The 22625-nt window shown below is 40.7% G+C and overlaps 1 protein-coding gene across 2 annotated transcripts in view; it reads right to left on the bottom strand.

Annotated features, from left to right (window-relative positions):
- PCDH15 (protocadherin related 15) overlaps positions 1 to 22625 on the bottom strand; it is a 643053-nt gene that overhangs the window by 451082 nt on the left and 169346 nt on the right. For both annotated transcript variants that reach the window (XM_056495514.1, XM_056495516.1), the window contains one exon: positions 17432 to 17509. The gene's annotated coding sequence lies outside the window, so the exon portion shown is untranslated. The remainder of the gene's footprint in view (positions 1 to 17431; positions 17510 to 22625) is intronic.

Here is a 22625-nt window from a genome sequence, read left to right as displayed (position 1 = left end):
CTGCTGGATGAATGCTTGGACTTGGATGATCTTAGAGATTTTTTGTCATCTCAGTGATTCTAAGACACATGGAGACAAAGTAGAATACAATCACTGAATTCCACACAAAACAGCTAAAATTGCAGTGCTGAATCACAGGAAATTATTGAGACTTTCTCAAAAATAGCAAGACCGAGATTTGCCTGCCCTAAGAGAATCAGGAAGTTCATTATGCAAATGATCATAAATGAACAAGGAAAAAACTGGGTCTAAGGCAACAGCATGACACAGGAAGAGTTCCAGATCCAGTAGGAGAGTTCAGAATAAAAAAAGCTTGGGTGAGAAGTGATATCCCTTGTATTTTAAGTGGATATGGCTGGAATTCCATGCCAGAGCACACACATGTTCCAGCAGTGAACATGTTTCCTGAGGAAACCATCACAACCTTACCAAGAGGCACAGGAGATCTAACTTCCAGCACTGTGAGAAAAAAGCCCTGCAAGAGCTTCTCAAACCCCAAGATTGGCACCAGGACAGCATTAAACTCTGATAGCCAGGCCAGTGATGGATAATCCATAATTTGCATAATTTATCCTGTACATCTGCCCATGGAATCAGCTGTGGCACTGGGAAGCTGCCCACCACTTAGATGATGACCAGAGTCATGGTTCATCTTCCTTTTGTTTTTATTTCCATTTGTTTAGATTACAGTTCAACCCCTGCTATAAACCAATTCTTCCTGAATTCAGTTACCTGAAGTTCCATTAAAATAGGGCCATGGTCCTGGGACAAATATAGCAGAACCAAAGTAATTCCCTCTGAGAACATCTGCAATTTTGCTAACTTCAGTAGGAACCCAATGCACGATGGCTATTTTCCAGTTGGTAGCCCATCTGCTGACAGAAGAGGAAAGAGTTCTAAAACTGTGTGGGTCCAACCACTGCTGGGAGACAGCTGCTGACAGCTGAGAAATCCTGTGGTGGGACTCACCCCCCAGTCATGCCCTCTGCAAGATGGAGTTCTGGCAGGGTGAGCTGGCTCTCCTCAATCCTTGAAGACCAGAGAGTTTCTAGATCCAGTTTAGGGAATGATGCAGCCTGGGGCTAAAAAGAGAAGAAAGCCATAGACTTGGCCCTAAACAAAATATCCAATGGAGACAGAATTCCAATGGAGACAGAATGGCAGACAAAACTGTTGTATGGTTTGGGTGGGTTGCTTTTTTTCTTCTTTTTTTTTTTTTTTTTGGTTGGTTGGTTGGTTGGCTTTTTTTGTTTTTGTTTTGGGGGGAGGTTATTGAATTAATTTCCAAATCAGTTTTCTATAAAATAATTTAAACTGTGGGCATTTACTAAAAAAAAAAAAATCATCTTCAGTGCTATATCTTATCATGCTGCTTTGATTTCTTCCATGGTCTGCACTGCCTGTAACAGGCTAAGTACGAAAACACATTATGATGAACAATCCATTTTCTCTATCTAATCAAGAGATCCTAAGACAAGACAAACAAACCTAGTAGCATATTTAACTCTATTTTAAACAAAATGCTTTCAGGGATCACTCAGTCTGCTTTCTTGAGTTTTGCAGTGATTAAGGATCAATTCATGTGACTTCTTGTTATTAGCACATCACAATCAGTTGTGAACAAACAGTGGCCTCACAGGTTGAACCTCTGGAAACAGCTGCTTTGGACTGTAATAGCTACACAGCAACTCTTGGTGTGGGTCTCCAGCCCATCTTTTTATGTCATGTGAATGTCAGACTATCTGAATGTTCATTATTTCCCAGTTTGAAATTATCACCGAGTTCTAAAACTTCACCTCTCAGGATTAACATTCACCTGTGCTTTGTCAAGTGCTTCCCACAACCACATTTTTATTGACTTTGTAGAAGTTGATTAGGAAGAGAGTCCCTCAGGCTGAGGCAGGAGGTATGAAATGCTGCCCTGTCCATTCCAATTGAAGTGCAGGTACCACACACTCCACTGAACTCAGCGAGAGGAAGGTGGGTCCAGCCTGTCACAGCAGCTCAAGGGAACAGAGCAGACAGAGGTTACAACAGCATCTATTTGACCTGTAGTCTCAAATTGCTGCCCCTGGAATATTAAAGCAACAAAAGACTTAAAAAGTATTTATAGCTCTCATGTATTCCCTGTCTCAGAGTAGCTGGGCACATTTTTGGGGTTAGCAAAGAGAAAGGAGTATTGGAAAAACTGTTAAAAATAGGAAGCCAGGTGATAAATCACTCCCAGCTACGCAATTGTGGAAAATTTTAAAAAGAGAGGTGCTATTCTAGTTGGGAGCTTATTGATTTTGTCAATTAGAACTCTCAAAGTTCCCAACAGATAAGCTTTTTCATACCAGCTTCTTTTAAATGAGTGATAGCCATTATCACTTCAGTAATGTAATGTAGTCATAACCCCACTGAGAGGCAGGAAAGTGGAGTGTTTTATTGTGAAGAGCTACAGACACACCCCAGCTCTCTGAGGGTACTTCACTCGATTTTGGCAAGCCGATATTCCAGCAAATACCATAGAAACATGTTTTTCAAGACAACTGTAGAAAATCACAGTTGTTCTTCCCTGCCTGCACTGTGTTATCAAGGCCCCAGGAATCAGATTTAATGAACCTTTAAATGACCCTTCTGCCAGAGATCATATTAACAGTGTGGCCACTGTTGCAAAAAAAAAAAAAAAAAAAAAAAATAACCTTCCTCAAGCCAGCAAAGCTACTGACACTTCTATAAAGTTTTACGAGCACCATGTCGTGTGCTCAGAAATAAAGCAGTCATCTTGTTAGAGATCATTAGTCATGGAATCACAGAATGGTTCAGATTGGCAAAGCCCTCCAGGATCAGTGAATTCCCCAACTGCCACGTTCACCACAAAGCCCTGTCCCCAAGAGCCACCTCTCCATGTGCTTTAGAAACCTCCAGGGGTGGGGACTCACTGCAGAAGATCACACTATGAAGCTCTGCAGAAAGACAAATTGACAGAAATTCTCTCAATTCTTTGTTAGGAATTGAGTTCATCCAATTCTTTGGACAATGGGACACGGACAGCAGCACCACAGAACAGCCCCATGTTTTATGTGGGAAGAACTGTCCATCTGAAGATTTCTTTTTCCTCTTTGAAGGTCCTCATTGTTCCTACACAGTGGTAAGAAGTAAAAATACAGAAGGATGGAGCTTGTTTGGGTTGGGATCAGCACACAGGAAGTTTCCTAACAGGTGGGGAGCAATTCCAGCTCAAACTGAGTGGATATAGACCAATACCCTAAGGATGAGCAATCTGTGTAGCAATGGATAAAATCCATGACAAGGGAAGGGAAGATATTTGGGTTGAGAAACAAGTAAATTATATTTTTGGCTCTATCTGAAAGAGTTGGAAATCATTCCCACTCAGCAGTAGCTTATGAGAAAAGAATTTAAAAAAAGGAAGAAAGCAAGCATAAGGGTAGATGCCCATGCTGATGCTCTTAACTTTGAAAACTACTAATTATACATTTCCTAGATTTTGCTTTTCTAGATCCCACTGAGTTTCACAGAATATAAACAGAGCAAGATACATCTACATTTAATTCAGATGTTGCCAATAATTTTCAGTAATATTCCTATGATGTGAACATAAGGTTTAGTATCTGCAATCTGTCTGAGCTGCTGGGATGGTTTAAAGGTACCAAGCTATCAGATTAATCAAATTTTGGGAAGAGCAAAGAAACAAAACTGCATATTAAGCTGAAAAAGCTCCACACTGATGTTTATTTTAGAAAATATATGCTGCAGTCAGCATGCCCAGTAACCTCCCATTATTTGCACAGTCAGCTGTAAATCTTTGGAATGTGTGACCCAGGAATGCCATCTACCAATAATCCTGAGACATCAACAAATCCTGTGCATAAATTGCAGCATACATTGAAGTAAGCCAGTCTGTGAGAATCTGTGAGTTTAAACTGGTGTGCTTCCCAAGTGCCATATAAGCTTCCCTGAAAAACAGAACCCATACAAAATATGATGGCAAGAAATGATAAGGCTGTGACATAATCCTCAAAAAAAAAACCAAAACAAAACTCAGCTAAGTTCATGAAACAGCTGATCATTGTATACAGGGAATAAAACAGAGAGCACAATGGGACTGGTAAAGGGGCCTGATATCTTAGGCCTGATCGAGCAGAAACTGTGGGAGAGAGAGACACAAGACAAGTGCTCCTTGGGCAAGAAGTGACCAAGAAACATGTTGTGAAAGTTTGTGATAAGGTAATATTACCAGATTAGGTGATGTCATGAAGAATGTGCAACCAATGGGAAATTGTTACCAAAAATAGAACCTTGTATAAGTGCCATACAAGTAGAAACACCTTGTACACTTAAATAAAATTGGCTTCTGATAAAAACTTGGATGTCCCCATCACCGATATTTGTAAAGCCCCAAGGGAATGATGTGAATTTATATTCTCTGAAAATGTAATCCCTGGAGCCTAAAATACAGTGTGCAAAGGAAGAGAACAGAGATTTGGTTGAATAATTTTGCGACTGACATTCCTATTCTATCCATAGGCAAAAATTTTTATGCTATTGCAACTACAGCTCTTTCTATAACACACCAGAATTCTGACATACGAGCAAGCAAGTGGAGTCAGCCCCTGCCTGAAGTGGGAGATTCAAACTCAGGGTGCTTACACATGTGAAACCCTTCTTATCACACATTCCCAGTAACCCTCACAGCAGGAGAGAATTTGCTGCCACTCCTGCACCAGAGGAGCACTGCTCTGCTATGAAATTACTGGGACTGATCTAATTTTGATGTCTGTCACTTGTCTCTAAATGCACACAAATTCAAGCCTCGATTTTAAGAGGGTTTCCTGCAAAAATACCCTGCTGCCATGTGTTGATGGCACACCCACTGAAGCCTTTGATCAGGGTTAGCTGCTCCTAACACCTTAGCTGGAGTATGGAAGTGCAGAATCCATCCAGCAGTTTCCCAGATCCTCCACACAATGTCCAAATTCAGAAGCACTGAAAGTACACCATTTTTATGGATCCAACAGTGGTCCCACCACACTTCTGGAGCTGGTACTTGACAACTCAAAACACTTCCAAGTGTTCCACTTATAAAGATTTCTTGACAGAGACTTCTGATGCCAGTGGTGCCTTCCAAGGCAGCCAAGTGGCCTTTGAGGAGAGGACAAAGATGTCTGGAATGGGGACCTGTTTGAATCCTAGAATGATCTGGGTTAGAAAGGACTTTAAAGACCCTCCAGTCCAATCCTCCTGCCATGAGCAAGGACATCTTCCACTAGACCAGGCTTTGCTCCCAGAGAGGTCTGGAATGGGAAAGTTTAAATCCATTCTCAGGAAATTATGCACTGGTTTTTAAGCAAGGACACAGCTGATGTTTCTGCTGTCACAGGAAAACCAGTTTGAACTTTTCTGGCTTTTTAAGTGGAATAATTAGTTCTTTCAAACTTGCAAAGGAAATGTCATGGAGATATGGGAAGGAAGAGATGTGGGAGCTGAGAGAACAGGAACACAGCATTAATTATACAGAACCTGACAGGTAGAGGAGAAAATGTTATTTCAAAAGAAAAAGAATGAACAGATGATTGAGATTTGCCATCAGGCCCTGCATGTTCCTCCCTTCTGGACCTGTGAAAATAAATCCCATGATCTCAGTTGAAAGTCACCTGTGCTGGATAAAGCTGCTCATCTGCCCTCAGGTGTTTGCTGCTGTGACACTGCTCCTCACGATCAACCCAGGCTCAGAAATCTGCTGGTTCTTTTAACTAACTTGCTTTTCCTTGTACTTTCCACTGTGGAGCTGCCCTCAAATCCAGATACTGATCTGTGCAGCCAAGGTCTTCCCTAAAGGGAATTCCAACTTAAATCAGAGAGGGAAAAGTTTTGTCTCAGATCAGAAAATGCAGAGTGAAAAAAATGAAGAAAAAAAAATGATGGCATCGGTTCTGGGATTGGGTTTGGCTGGGATTTTTATTGGGACTTTGGAAATTTCTACGGGGAAATACACACAGGTCTCCCTGCAGTTTCTACATGGAGGAAGTGCTCTTCCACTGTGGCAATACAGCTGTGGCTGCTCCTGATTATCTGAAAATGAAATGATTTCCTAAGGCATGAAACTGCACAAGTCAAAACAATTCATGGGTGCTTAAGCCCAACACTGATTGCTTCCTTCAAGGAATATTCTGTTTCAGGTTTTCCCCCTTGATCTAATGTCAATATTTGTGATTTAAACAAGCTCTCCTAATTTACCCTTGATTTTATAATGTAAAATATTTTTTCTATTACTCCATCTATTCTGTTATTTAGCTCCTGCTGTGTTCACCAGTTTGTTTTGCATATAGTTCTCCCCCTAAGCAATCCCTACATCAAGGGCTAAATTTATTTTTCCATTCCTTTTCTCCCACTTTGTGTGACTCAGACTCTGACCACAGAAAAGAGAGAAGAGAGAAGAAGAAGAAAGAGAGAAGAGAGAATCCTTTTCAATGAAAAATTCCTGTGAGAATATTCCTTTTGTTTCACTCAAACAAGTTCCTGGCTTCCAAAATTTGCAGGTCAGGGACTTCTTGGGCCAGAATTTATTTAGATTTTAATCCATTTTTCTTCTATAATCACATGCAATTTCCCCTTTTAGATTTTTGCCTAGTTGTAGTTATTTTCATCATTATATTCTGATTTTATGTCCCCTCTCCCCCTTTCCTTTCATATTCCCCTGCTCTGATCCTGTTAACTCCAGGTGCTCAAATATCCTGTGACAGATCACAAAACGATTATAATTTTCAGGAAAAAACCTCAAGTACTTCAAAACAGATTGGGATTTTTGATTGTGATAAACTCTACCTTACCACACACCTGAAAGTTCAGCAGATAACCAAGAACTCATTATCAAAAAGTACTTTGGACAAAATTACAGCTGAAATCTTTCATTTAACACAGTCATCAACATACAACATATAGTTAGTTTTGCATGTTTCTCCTTACTTAGTACTTGAGCGTGTGATTTAATAATAAAAGAATTGATAACAGAATTGAAGATGGGAGGAATGTTAGAATTCCTGGATTTTCCTCCAGAACTTTTGCCCATCAGTAAATTATAGCTCGTGGACAAAAGTTCTCTCTCTGCAAGACCAAAAACTTCACACATCTGAGATGATGCAGCAATCAGAGATAGAAATTGAGTGGGGTGAAGACATAGAAACTCAGGACTAAAGAATTTAAATAAAGATTTAAAACATGTCAGATCATAAGTCCTGAGAAATACTTCTATTTAAAATTAATAAATAAATGCTAAAAGTTGATAACATGACACAGGGATACACCAACTGTAACACCAAATAACACCAGATAAAGACAGTCAGGCCACCAAAATCACAAGTCCCAGAAAATCTTGTCATTTTTATACATTTTTGGAACAAACTATTTTAAGTAATTTTCCAGATTTATCAGAAAAGACTGCTCATATGCTGCTTTCATTTCCTTGAATCCTCAGAGACTTCTGTAATCATTGTATTTCCTCCAAACCAGAGCTCTTTAATAGACAAAATACCCTAAAATAGCTAAAATCTTGTGAGCTAAGTGGTGTCTATACCACATATAATTTGTTAAATGCCAGGAGATGATAAAGGAAAATGTGCAGAGATTTCATAGAATAAATATTCCAGAAATAAACTACATTAAAAAAAAAAAAAAAAAAAAAAAAGACAAAAAACCCCAAAAAAACCCCAGGAAAATGAGAAGGAGCAGCAAATGGATTTAGAATCATGGAATCATTTAGGTTGAAAAAGGACTCCCCTGGAGTCCAGCCTGGTCCCCACTTTGTCACCAGCCTAGAGCACTGAGTGCCCTGTCCACACCTTCCTTGGACACCTCCAGGGATGGGGACTCCACTTGTCTAAATAACAGATTAGCCTGATAATTTTGTATTACTAAGTTGGTCTCTTATTTTTCAATGTCTACACTGAAACAAAAATATCCTTAGTGACAGGAGCTCCATTTTCCACCTGACCCCAGAGTTTCTGCCTCAAGGAGACAGTGACTTCTTTCTTTAAAAATAGATTCACACAGAGTCCTTGATTTGTTAAGCAAGACAGTTTGGGAAAACTTATACAAAATGAACATATTCCATTCCTTGACCATTTCTTCTCTACCAGATCCCAGCCCAGAAGGTTCCCTAAGGAAAACTGTGTAGCAGGACGAAGGAGCTCCCTGGCTTTAGTGCCCTGATTCTGCCCCAAAATGTCACACAGGAGCTATAGGTGTATCTGTCCCATGCATCTCCATTTCACCTCTTGGAAACCTGCAGGAAATAGTTGACACTCAGACATATGTCTGCTTTTTTCTGGAAGTCATCTGTGTATTTTTTAGGTGTTCTCATGCACTTTCATTTCATCCTTTACAAGTGTATTAAACTCCTGCCTGTTTAAGAGCAATTGGCAAGCAACTCTCTACCTGCACACTGATAGAAGTGACTTGCATTTGAACACCCCTGCCCACATGTTTCAATAGAAAACAACTTGGGGTTAAAAGATTTTAAGTTGTATTGGCTGCATTTAGAGAAAAATAAAATTGATAGTTAGGTATTAGGTATTTCTTCCCTTTATGTCCAGTTTTAGGTATTTAAGTATTGAGTTGAATGTTTTGACCACGGGCAACTCAATGAATCAAGGCAAGTGCTAGTAACCTAACTTCCAGCACTGCTTTTTTTTTTTAGGATGAATTTTATCTGTTTTCATTATTTCCATTAATTCATACTTGCTTCAGTCTCTGTGCTCATACACCAACATCACATGCTTGCTCTTCTTCTCTCTGCTATCACATTTTAATATAATATACATGATATAATATATGTGACATACTATATGGATGTACACCATTACTTCTCTCTGAATTAATTTTTTCCTGATCTTGGGAAGTGTAAATCCAATTGCTGCCAGGTTTAACAGGATGAGAGTCTTAAACATGACTGCTGCTGAATAGGTTTTTTTTAATAATCTTTCATGTCTATCTCTTCTGAGGAGCTACTTGCCTGAAACAAAAGATAATGTGCAATTTGATTAAAGATGGATATTTTTCCTCCACACCACATGTAGATAGTCTACTTTAAAGTAGTTTGAGCTTTCATGCTTCATTCTGGTGAATGCCCCCACATAAGGACAGCTGCAGTTACCACAAGCAATGAAAATAAATTATTAAATATAAAACATTCCAGTTTGAAGAGAAGCAGCAGCTTCAAAAGATACAAGTGCAGCAAGGTCTTTTTTCTGCAATGCTCTCTTCACCTTTTTGCTAGGAAGAAGATTGAGAGTGATCCCTTAAGGCTGGGCTTTGCCTTGGCTTTGTGTCTGCCGTGCAAAGGAAGGAAAGAAATGCAAGCAGAAAACATAACAGCTGTAAAATCATCTGAAGTGCTGCCACAGTCATGCAACCATTGAATCAATAAGGCTGGAAAAGACCTCCAAGATCATCCAATCCAGCCTTCCACCAAATCCTACACGGCAACTAAACCACACCAGAAAGAGCCCCATCCTCTCATTTTTTGAACAGTTCCAGGATGGTGACTCCAGGACTGCTCTGGGCAGCCCATTGCAATGCTCAACACGTGAAGCATTGGGTCATTGGTTAAACTCAGGTGAAGTTGAACCTGAAATATGAATAAAATTTATCACATGGAAAAAAAAAAAAAAACCACCAAAATTAGCAACTTAATGAAAAATATAGTATGACTAACGACTTCTCAAGGAACATATTACCACTGACTGGAATGGCAATCAGGCCTCTTCAACACTAATTTTTAATAGATAACATTAATTTATAAATAGGCAGTTTTAGCATTACATCCAATATCCCTCTTGTTCAGCACATAGTAATCATAGCCCTTGAGAAATCACGCTCCTAAAAACATTGCTTTGCTCGGCACAATCATTTGGCTGCCTAAGAAACTGAAGGAAAAGCTTGCTCACCAAATATTTCCAGTGGCCTGATAACTGGGATCATTTGGGAGCTGTACAGATTCAGTAGCTGCTGATGATTTACACTGCTATTTATAAATTTTCCTTGTCTGTGTGTGGAAATCTGTCTAGCACCAGCAGAGTCACCCAAACGCACAGCAGATCTCCTGGGAGCTGAAGAAATTAACCCAAATCAAACCTGACAAGTTCATGTCACAGCCTCTAGAATCACAGAGTCATCCAGACTGGGAGAGACCTTCAAGATCATCTGCTGTTCCCCAGCATCACCAGCATTGCCCCTAAACCACATCCCAAGGGCCACATCTGGAAAACTTTTGAATACTTCCAGAGATGGTGATTCCACCACCTTCCTGGGCAACTCATTCCAATGCCTGACCAAATTATTCCAGTATCTGACCACTCCCTCAGTGAGTTTTTCCCCTAATATCTGTTTTAAACCTCCCCTGGTGTCACAATGCTACAGAACTGTTGGGGATGAGGTGCCTGTCTCCAGTCCTGACATCACAGACATGGAAATCAGTAAACCTCAAGCTGAGGCAATGCAGAAAATTTCACATCAGGAATGTAAAAAGTTGTATTTTTTTCATCCTTTATAAGAACTGGGAGTAAATTAAGTTTTAAGTTAGACTTCTCTGAGATACCATGGTAGGGAGTCTGAGGGTGTATAGGGTCAGTTAATATTCAAACTCTCTATGCAAAATACATTAGGCAAATATATTTAATAACATGAATGTTATATATACATATATATTTAAATAATAAATTTAGACAAATTTAAAGATTTTTGAATTTCATAACAGACAAAATCTGCATCCAATTTTGAGACAACCCTCAACAGACTGATTTATACTTTGAAATAATGTCCGTGTAACCTTGTAGGAATCTGAAACATTCATTAAGGACAAGACATATTTTTTAATAGGTTGATAATACAAACCTGTTTGGTTAAAAAAAGAGATGGAAAAGTGTGTCTGCTACTCCATGGCACCAGTCTGTAGCTGTGTGGGCAGAACTGTCTATGCAGCAATGCACCCCAAACCCAAGCAAACTGCACAACCTGTTCCTCCAAATGGGGACACACACACACACACACCCCTTCCTCACTCCCCCCCCACTCCACCCTGTTTTACAGAGAGAAGGAGCTGTAACTTCACAAAGGAGGTCTTTATCCACAAGCTCATTTCAAGCATAAATTATTACACTGTGGCATATGAAATGCTTGCCAATATTTACCTCTGACTCACCTGTTATTCTCTGGCAAGGTGGAACACTAGATTAAAAACATAGAATCTTGGAATGGTTTGGAAGGCACCTTAAAAATCTCCTATTCCACCCCCCTGCTATAAGCAGGGATGTCACTCTCTAGAGCAGGTTGCTCAGGGCCCCATCCAACCTGTCCTTGAAGGAAAACTCAAGTAAAATTCAGAAATAATTAAGATGCAAAGGTGCCAATAACTCAAGAGGTGGATGCCTCCCTGCATTGAAGGAACATGAAAAAACATTTCAGGATTTTACTATTGATCCCACATTTGGAACTATTTTTGGCTTTTAAAAATACACTATTTGATTTCAGTTGTGAAAACCAAACTCCTCATTACCACAGAAGCCTTGCTGTAGAGTCAAAAATCCCTGAGGCTGGAAAATCCCTCCCAGCCCATGGAGCCCAAGCTGTGCCCAGTGCCCACCTTGTCCCCAGCCCAGAGCCCTGAGTGCCACCTCCAGCCCTTCCTTGGACATCTCCAGGGATGGGCACTCCAAAGCTCCCTGGGCAGCCCCTGCCAAGGCCTGAGCACCCTTTCCATGCAGAAATTCCTCCTGCTGTCCAAGCTGAGCCTCCCCTGGCACAGCTTGAGGCCGTTTCTCCTTGTCCTGTCCCTGTTCCCTGGCAGCACAGCCCGACCCCCCCTAGCTGTCCCCTCCTGTCAGGGAGTTGTGCAGAGCCACAAGGTCCCCCTGAGCCTCCTTTTCTCCAGGCTGAGCCCCTTTCCAGCTCCCTCAGCCTCTCCTGGGGCTCCAGCCCCTTCCCCAGCTCCGTTCCCTGCCCTGGACACGCTCCAGCCCCTCCAGGGCTCTCTGGCCACAGCCCTCGAGGTCCCTCAGCAGGGCCAGCCCAGGGGACAGCCCTGCCCTGGCTCTGTGGCCACCCCACGGCTGGCACAGCCCAGGGGCCACTGGCCTTCTAGGTCCACAATCAACTGTCTCACACTAATTTTCTCCATGAACAGGAAAATGACACCATGAAAGCTTTGGATTGCTTTTAACAATCCAGCCTTTCTGTTCTAAAACATCACTGGGGGAAACAGAACCCCTTTCCTTCCTCCACACCTCTGAGAGGAAAGTCTAAACAGATCCAAAACTATTCCATAGTCACAGATGTAAAGGGATTTGGCTGGTGCTGTTGCAGAAAGGCTTTTCTGGGCAGCTGAAGGAAAACCTAACACTCCCCCTTGTTTACAACAGGTAGCAAGGGGCCCCTGCTGGCCCACAATCTCTCCTAAATGAAATTTAAGGGTGACAGCATTTCTGCCAGCAAATCTGTCAGTACAGGATGGGAAAACATCCTCTGCACAAATGCACCCCCTGCGAGTGCACAACAGCTCTGCTGCTTCAGCCTGTGCTTCAAAGATCTCCCGTGATGACACAAACACTAGAGAACCTGGATTTCAGTTTGTTCCAGAATGCTGTGCAATAACACAAAGAAAATTTATTATTTTTCATAGCAAAATGAATACAGGGATATGAGTACTTAATGCAATTTTATCAGAGATAGAAATGGTTCAGAATTAAAGAGTCATTAAAGGCACATTGGGAGGGGGTTTTGGACAGAAACATTGAACAGATATCACTGCTGGTGTGTATTCTGCACTTTCCAGCTGTGAGCAACTAGGAAAGAACTGCACAAGGATAGCATTCCAGCAGGAGGCTTGCTTTATCTGACCAAAGCAGCTCTGCCAAAACATTTCTCCCTCAGGTATGTGCCCTTCTGACCAGTGCACCAGTTTGAGCCTGTGCTGGCTCCCTCCACAAGGACAAAACTTGATGATAAACAACCCTCTCTGACACCAGTCAGTCCGTGAAGGCACAGAAATGCTGCTCCACTCATCAAATAGCAGAGAAATGAACAGTTCCCAGTTTCTATTAACAGCTGTCTCCATGACAAGGCAGCTGGGAATGCTCCATGAGCTTTGCCCTCTCACCACCTCTCTGCTGGATGCCTCCCCACTTCATGCTTCTGATGATCCTCTTAAAACTGCAATCCACCACTGCCCTCGATCCCACCAGCAACCAGCCCTCAGAGGAAAGTTGTGTTTTTCAAGCTACTCAAACTTTCCAGCTGACAGGAATTATCCTATCCTAGTTAAAGAAACTCATGGGGTCAGCACAGCAGTCCTGAAACCTTAGCACTTCATACTGTGTTGAATAAATTTGAATGGTTAACACTGAGTTAAGAAAAAAAATCTTCCCATGCAAATGAAATCAAATAGCCCAAACTCCTGCCTACATACCACACTTCCTTGTGTGATCCCAGGTCAGGGACTAGGAAGCACAAGTTCAGCACACAGACAAAAGTATCCATGACAGAGTCCACATGATCCAGCCATTCCTGATTCAGCTCCTTGGTTTCATTTCACCCTGGGAAACTGAGAGCTCTGATCACAATGTCAACATGTGTCAAAAATTCATTTCCACGTGCCACAAACTGTCTCTCAAATAATGCATCATGCTTCAAAAGAAATTCCAGGAGAATTTATTATTCAGAATATTCCCATCAATTTATTAATGCAAAAGCTGAAATCAATTCTCAACATTGTAACTGTGTGGTATTTTACACCATTTAATTAGTGGCTTGTCTGAAGTCTCTTATGTCTTGACTCAGAGCCAGGATTAAAAAACACACACAGGAAACGAATTTTTTCTTGTTCAGGTTTGGTTGTTTATTAAATCTTTTCTAAAGTACAGAAAGTTCAGCAACACTTCTAGCCACCAGCTAGAAGTGAGCAAAATGGAGATGAACCTAACTAGTTACAAAGTCTCTTAAAGCCAAACAGTCCAATGGAGAATTAACACCTATATTATTTATACTTTTGACCCAATAACCAAGTCCTGTGACCCTCAGTGCAGCATTAACCATCCAACCAAAAACTACTACCTGAAATCATGAAGAAGAAGAAGGAAGAACACCGAAAGGAGACACCACCCAAAATCCTCCATCTTGTCCCATACCTATTATTATATTATAAAAGCCTCAAATTTAAAACCCTCCACCCTGTAAAAGCACACACCCATTACTCTAACTCCATCACTCAAATTTGGAAGCCTTATTCAAGGCCTCAGGTCAAAAGCAGTGCTCTCCAGGGGGTCAGTGCCAAAAAGCACAGAAAGCTCAAAAAACCCAGGCTTCTGGGATCCAGCACAACATCATGATTTTAGTTTTGTTATGAAAATGGATTGAAAATATGGACTAGGTTTGTTAATGCATGTTAATTACATCAGCTCAATGGCAGCCTCCTTTGAACTGGGGAATTGTGATGCAGTGATTTCAACAGAGACTTTAGGGCACAGACTGCAGTTTGCCTGGGCCTCTCCAGATGGTCTGGAATGCAAATACAAGGGAAAAACCTGACAGAAAACAAATATGCTGCTATGTTCCTTAAATGTAGTTGCCCCTTAAGGTGTTATTACAACACAGAATCTACTAATCATAGAATTACAGAGTCCCAGAATGTATTGGGTTGGAAGATAGTCCCTTGATGTTTTTACCTTTTTCTTCCCTTGTTTATCAAGAAAGACTGATCATTTGCGTTTTTATTCCATCAAAACCTGGCATTTTAAAATTTTAATAACATTTTGGGCATCATTGAGGAACTCAGTTTGCTGAGAAGGCATAGAGAGATCCCTTCAAGGTCTGTCTGACTTTGGGGTGTCAGCACAGCACTTTGCAGCACCTCCAGTGCATTTTGGACACAGGCAGGCTGAGCATCCATGTCCATGCCCAGCTGTGTCCGGAAAAGATAAAGCCTCACAAGACATCCAAGAGAAAGGAATGTTAATAATTCTCATGCTGAGTTTATTCAGGGCCTTGACTGAAAATATCATTTCATAGCAAACAGATAACCATAAAGAAATCAGACACCTCAATGACATCATCTTCATGCCACTGTCACTGCACCCACACAAGGGTTAAATGATTTTTGAGATCATTCCAGCCCCAAATGAGCTCAAGCTTGGCACATACAAGATTAGAGGGGAGAAAAAAGGCCCTCTAAATTATGTTCAACAATGACACATTGCAGTTTCAGAAACCTAGGAACATAAATCAATATTAAGTTTCTGAGCTCTCTTGACAAGAAAAACTATCATATAATTACAGAATCAAATGAGAGACATGTCCACGTTGTAAGTATTTGTAAGCAAGTTGATATCAGTCATACTTTAGAAACAAATATCTCATTTACAAGCCAATTTGAACAATATAAGCTGCCAAATTGAGCCTGAAGCCTGAAACCCAAAGTCTGCAGGAAGAAGCCAGTCCTCTAATTTCCTGCATGACTGGAGACACAGAAGTAAGACAAAGTGTCATTCTATTAAGGCTCAGAAAACATGCTTTTAAAACTCAGGTGGTGTTTAATTCCTTGGCTTCCAGAGTTTTAGAAACAAACTCTTGCTTAACTCAGCTCAATGCTGAGGCTTATGGGCTGAAGGCAATTTGTGTTAATGAAGTCCACTCCGGAGTGGAGTGGATTTGCTTCTCTTGGTGCCTTTACCTTAGAAATCTTTCTTCACCTTATTATTAGTAACTGTAGGGATGAGAAATCATCGATCCATTTTAGCTGTCATCTTGTTTAAACTTCAGACTACTCGTGTGCTCTAGGGACTTTTGCTGTTTGTCCTAAATTAAATAATTGTTAGAAACTCAAAGGGATCAAACCATTCCTCCCCTAATTAAGTATTTCATGCCTTGCTAAACTCCTTAACAAAATTGAGTCAGTGTTTTGTGGCTGACAGGGCATTATTTGTGAGGAAAATCAGCGTGCATTGGAGTGGCTAAATTGAGAAACAACAAAGCTGAAACCTCTTGATTTCAATAGCAACTGATTATCTTGAACTGATCTTTGAAAGTGGCTACTACATGGAATTTCCATGTTCCTTGTTCTTGGAAAGGGACCACTGAGTACCACATCATCATCTTATTTATTTAGATATTTCTCTGAATAAAAAATATGAGAAAACAAGACTGCTCTGCTCATTATTCCCTAACGCCTTCCCTGGGAAACAACCCAACATCAAAATATTTTATCATCACACTCCCAGCATCTAAAAATTTGTGCGTGTCTGGCTATTTGTGGTTCTGTGCTACCATTCTCCTCAGATTTCTGCTGCCTCTAGACACAGCTGCCAGCACAGAACTGTCCTTTTTTGTCTCTAATAACACCATAATGCCCAAGTGCTGAGCCCCTTAACCTGTGACACAATGATTTTTCTTTTTTCAAGATATTACAATTATATAGATTGCTTGAACATTTTTTTCAGCAGTCATTTTAAAGGTCGAAGTGTTTCATCTGCCCTCCCTTCCTGTACATTAGGACCTCTCATTGCTTCTCATGCTTTTTGCAACTAATTTTAACAATTCTTCATTTTTACTCCACTAAACATGGTATAATATGAAATATAAAGACACAGTAGGCTGTATGTACCCATCTAATCCCCAGCTTTAAAGAGAAATTAAAAAAAAAATAAAAAATTACACAAACGAAAAAGAAACACCTTCGGGATTCCAGGTGTGACAGCAGCAGATCAATGTTTGCTGTGCCATCTTGACTTGAGCATCTCTTCTATGATCATTTCTCCAATTTATATTCATTACAGAACACCTGCCAGATCTGTTATCCAAATTATTTGGTATCCTTGTTGTATCCCCCGACGTGTGAAACCACTCCCTGTGCAATCAAAGCTCAAGTCTGCTTTGAGAATCACCGCATAAAAAAAGATTGATTTTCATCTTGGAAATGTCAGACTTCTGCCTATAATGCTCAGCTACATTTTTCAGGAGCAGTAAAGTTCAAGAAAGAGCCCCAGTCTTGACACATCTCCGACACATCATGATGGATGTGACAGTTCTGCTGCTTTACTGCCAGAAACGTCCTGCTACAGAATGAGGCAATCAATGAACAGTAATAAATCTATCCCAGACCCCAGAACTATTTTTTGTACATGTAGAACAGCAGAAATGACACATTAGTTATACCTCTGGAGATAATAAACCATCACACTTTCTTTACTATTACACAATTCCAGTTAAACAGTTTAATCTTTACCTGTTTTATCTGTTCAACATTTCACCATCAAAACTCCCAATATGCATTTTCGGATTATTAATGTAGCAAATTAAAAAAAAAAAAAAAAAAAAAAAAAAAGGAGAGAGAAAGAGGGAGAGAATTGAAGACACACTTTCCAGTTAAAAGAAGTTTTCTTACCATTTTTTCTAGTCCCTCTATCAGCCAGGAGAACAACAGCTGCTCCAAAGGAATCTGCTGAATTACGTTCCCTTCATCCTGGAACACATTGCTCCTGATTAATACTGACTCCAAAATTTTACCTTGAGTGCACAGCACAAATACATTTCATTTCCCTCCTTTTGAGAAGTCCTGTGTTTGAGATAAATTACAGCAAGTTTGGAAAAGTTAATCTGACGTGCATAAATCAATGCTTTGCAGAGAAAGGATTGGTTTGATTTATAACTAATGCCTTTGAGTGTATTCTCCTACCTATCCTTCAAGTAACAGCCTTGATTTCAGCAAGAGGGAATATACTTCAAAATAAGTATTTTCTGAGGTCATTTGACCACACCACCAACAAAACAAGCTCAGCTGTGCCAAACACGGTAATTTAAAATACATGAGTTCATTTTAAATTTTCATTGCACAGGCTTAATAAATTTGAAAACTGTTGCAGGACTAGATTGATGGTTCCTTCTGCTTGTGTATGATTTCCAAAATACATCCATGGATCACTGTCATAATTCTATTTCTCCCATTATTTTATACATTCATAAGCACACAGAGAATATTTAATGCTGCAGTTACTGAGTTTGGATGAGGCAAAGCACACAAAACAAACAGGTATGTGACTAAAGCTCATTAGAACTGAGAATTAGAAGGAATTCCAAGGCCAAAGAACTTTATTCATTTGGCAGGCTGCAGTTTTAAACACTCTCCCTCTCTTGCCCTGGAAGGGCGTTGGCTGCACTTATAACCAGGCTGAAGAAGGAACAAGAAGCAAAGTTTCTTTTGCTTTTATACAAACCTTAAATAAGTTCATAAATCTGTAAGTCAGGCTCTGCCCCAGAGCAGTGGGGTCCTGGCTGTGAGGAAACATTCAAAGTAGGGAATGAGTTTTGATGACACCAAAATCACTCCTGACACCTCTTGGCTCTTCTAGCCTTTGCTAGAAGGCTGCTCCTGAGAAATCCCCATGAAATGCTAGTGGTGGAAAATAAGAACAAAAAGCAGATTCCAGTGGCCACAAAGCACAGATACATCATCACCACCCTAAAAAAAATATCATTTATTTTTGTGTGTGGCCTTCTTATCTCTGAAACCCCCTGGTTTCCCTCTCCTGGTTGTGGGAAGGGCAGGGAAGAAATGAATTCTCTCAGTCCACACAAGGAAGCTACAGCAGGATCATGAGCTGCTTCCCATGGATGATGAAATGTTCCCATGACAATTCCTCTCATCTGTGCATCTCACTGCTATTTCCAGCAAGCACAGTTTGGTTTTTTCCAAGTGAAAACAACAATGCACTTTCTGAGGAAATCAAAATTAGTAGGAGAATTGCAGCACTGCTTTGTAGTTGTTTCTGATAACTAATAAATTAATTTAATATTAGGTGCTGAGGGAAGAGACAGAAAACTCAAATGGCTATTTCCCTTCAAGCTGGATGATATTTTTTTAGAGTATTTTCTCTGAGATAAGGGAAATGCTCTGAAAATACTTTGTAGGTAAAAGTTAATTTGACAACAAAGCAATCATTCTAAAAAAAATTAGGATTTTGATTTTTTTTTCCTAGGAACCAAAAAAACATTTGGAACATGCTTGAATTTTTTAATGGTAGAAAAATATTTTGCATTCATACAATGAAGTTGCTTATTATACCCGAAGCTATTTTTAAATTTCCCATGACAGTTCACCTAATCATCTCTAATTTTAATGTAATCCTTTTAATTCCTGATACAAACCTAATTTTTAAACAAATGCTAAATAAATAGCAAGTCTAGAATCAGCACAGCTCTTGCAGCAATGTGTCATTCCCAACAACGTGAAAACATTCTGTAATAAAAAATTATTCATTTTCAGTTGCTATTCCAGCTCAAAAACCTATAAAGGCTCACCAGATTAACTTTCAGTAATAACAGACTTGAATACATTGTCTTGATTAGCCAAGATTCTTTAACAACTTTCATGTAATAGTAGCTCAACTCAGATTTTCCAATTTGTTCACTGATGTACTTAAGAGAGGAAAAAGGAAGGATTTTCTGGACAAGGAAAGGAGCAGTGTGGTTTCAGGTGAGGCAAGGGCTCTCAGAGATCAGAGAAATTCAAACTCAATCTTCCAGCCCCCTCATGATCTGCTGACCTTCTTTGTGTGCAAAAAATGAGTGGTAGGAATTTAATTCCAAGCCGAAGGAGCAGAACCCAAGTAGATTCTTCAAAATTTGATTTCCTCCACGAATAGAGACAGCAGAACAGCATTCCCCAAGTTCTAGCTGAGGGATTTGGCTTTGATGTCTCCCTCTAAACATCAGAGGGCTGGGGACCACCCTGTGTTAGTGCCAGCAGCAGGAAGCAAAGGTTGATGCCCACATCCAGTGAAAGCCTTGGGTTGGCACAGCAGAGAGAAGCTCTTCCCTGTACCACCAAAATTCCAGATGCCATCAGCATAACAAAGGAGCTATTCTCCAAGAGAATGGTCAAGCCTCCCTGATTCACTGGCTTTGAAATGCTGCATTCTCAGTCTGCCTGGTAGATTTTATTTTCTATGTACTCTGATTTAAAGTTTAAAAAAACCTCAGGTGAATCTGAAGTGAATGAAAGTATGGTTTGATTGTTTCTTTTGGCAAGTTAGAGAATTTCTGTCTGGAATCACAGAGTCCTGCATTGCCAGGGACCCATGAGGATCCAGTCCCACTCCTGACCCCACGATATTGCCCTTCTTAGGCTGATTTTTTCTTTAAATCTGCACAAGAGCAAACAGCACAAGCATAAGTTTAATCAGCATCCTCCCTCGGCTCCTCTCACTGGATTTTGCTGATTGTGATTTTAAATGCTGCTGAGATTCAACTCCTAAAAATGTGTCATAACAACTACAGCAGCACTGACACTCGACCTTCAACTCTAATTAATTTTAACAGACATGGCTTTGTTTCGAAAAACTAAAAAAATAAATATCTACCCTGCTTTTCTAAAAAAAAAAAAAAACAAAGGTAAGAGTCAGCCTACTGGATATACATAATGAGTTTCACAACAAAAATAAACTTATTAAAACAACTTCTCCTTATTGTTTTTTAAGAAAGGGGGTTTGACCACGGGCACAAAAAAACATATCACAGAAAACCAACCAAAACAAAACCAAAACTCACCAAAACACTGCTACACTAAGGCTACATTTTAAAAAAAAAGTTTCAAACTAAAAGCAAACAAGAACTAGATAAGTTTCATGTAATTTTCACATTTGTAGTGACTTTTAACTATATAATAAAATTAACATTTTTTTTGCTAAGCCTTTCTGTGACCTCACACTGCAGGGGACCTCAGGATCACCTTTCCTTTTAAAAGTCATTGTAGAGTCACTTCAGTCATGTTTAAAACAAAACTAATCACCCAATTAATTCAAGAACATAAATATTGAAACATTTTTTCCTAATGAGATTAAAAAATACAGTCTATTCTAGGTCAGCCATGGCTTTAAAGCTACAAATAATAACATTAAGGCCTTGTATGAAATAAAAAAAAGATACTGAATTAAAACTCATGCTTTATTCAGAGTCACTCTGTGACTCTACAGAGTTTAACACAGAGGTTCTTTTCACTTTTTTGTAGTGTCTACTTATGTGACTGTGAGAGACTTTAAATCAGTGAAAAACTAAAATCCCACAGTCTCCTTTCATTGATCTCAGACTTGTGAAGAACTTGTTGTTCAGAATGGCCCAGGAGAGGAGGAACTGTGAGAAGGGATAAGGCAGTGTGGCATTTTATAATAAAAATGATTTCACTCCCCATGAGATTAGGCAAAAAAAAACCCCAAAACCCAACCCTTTTTACACCCTTTAAACACAGTTTACATGGCTCTCCCTTCCTCAAGGAAGAGAATCTATTCCTTGGATAGGAGAAACAAATCTGGGGAGTGCAAGGGCAGTGAGTGAAGAGCTCTCTCCATGAATATCCACCTACTCAGATATGGAATAAACAGCTCCTGAGGCAGTAAATAAAATTCATCCCTTCAGCAGCTATGAAACACAGAACACTAAATAATTCAGCTCTCAGACACTAATTACAGGATGTTGACAGCAGGAACTACCAACCTGAGGATACAGAGATGACCCCAGGATGTGCTGATGTTCCCTCTGACCCTTCTGCAAACTGGAAAATGAGTCCCTGCCTTAAACAGAGGTGCTATGATGCACGGCCATGCTGTGGGGGACTTTATAAAGAATTCCCAGTATCCTCAGCCTGAAATGCTTGAGAGCCAAGACAATTTCCCAGAGCATACTGAAACCATCTGAGGATGGTTCCAGTCCCTGCTCTTGCAAGGACTAATGCTGTTGCTCCTATAGCAGGTAAAAATCACCTGGAATTCCCACCCTTCGTGAGGCAGGGCAGTATCAGACAAAACCACTAGCTCTGCATCATGCACAGCCCACTGCAGGGCCACAAACTGGCACAGTAAATATCCCCAGAATCCCAGAATAGCTGGGGATGGAAGGGGCCTCTGGAGATCATCCAGTTTAATCCCCCTGCCCAGGCAGGGGCACCTAGAGCAGGTGGCACAGGAAGATGTCCAGTTGGGTTTGGGATGTCTCCAGAGAGGGAGACTCTCCCTCTGCATCTGTTCCAGGGCTCTGCCACCCTCCATGGAAAGTTCTTCCTCATGTTGGGGTGGAACTTGTGTCATATGGCCACTGCTCCTCATTCTGTCACTGGCACTACTGAACTGAGCCTGGCACCCTCCTCTGCCATCCCCTGCAGATGTCTGTGTGGATTGATGGGATCTCCCCTCAGCCTTCCCTTGTCCAGACTGACCAGGCCCAGCTCCTGCAGTCCCTCCTCATTAGGGAAATGCTCCAGACCCCAGATCATCTCTGTGGCCTCTGCTGGACCCTCTCCAGTACTTACTTGAGCTGCAGAGCTTAGAGCTGGGACACAACACTCCAGATGTGCCTCAGCTGGGCAGGGCAGAGGGGCAGGATCCCTCCCTGACCTGTGGCCATATTCTTCCTGATGTCCCCAGAATCCCACTGGCCCTCCAGGCCACAAAGACACTCTGTCTGCTCATGGTCACCTTGTCTCACACCAGCATCCCCAGGTCCTTCCTGGCAGAGCTGCTCCAGGTCCCCCCAACCTGTGCTGGCACTGGGGGTTGTACCTGCCCAGGCTCAGAACCTGCATTTCCCTG

This window comes from Oenanthe melanoleuca, chromosome 6 (genome assembly GCF_029582105.1).
Source record: "Oenanthe melanoleuca isolate GR-GAL-2019-014 chromosome 6, OMel1.0, whole genome shotgun sequence".
Lineage (NCBI taxonomy): Eukaryota > Metazoa > Chordata > Aves > Passeriformes > Muscicapidae > Oenanthe > Oenanthe melanoleuca.
The sequence above is the reverse complement of the archived record's forward strand: the minus strand, read 5'-3'. Positions and strand labels throughout refer to the sequence as shown.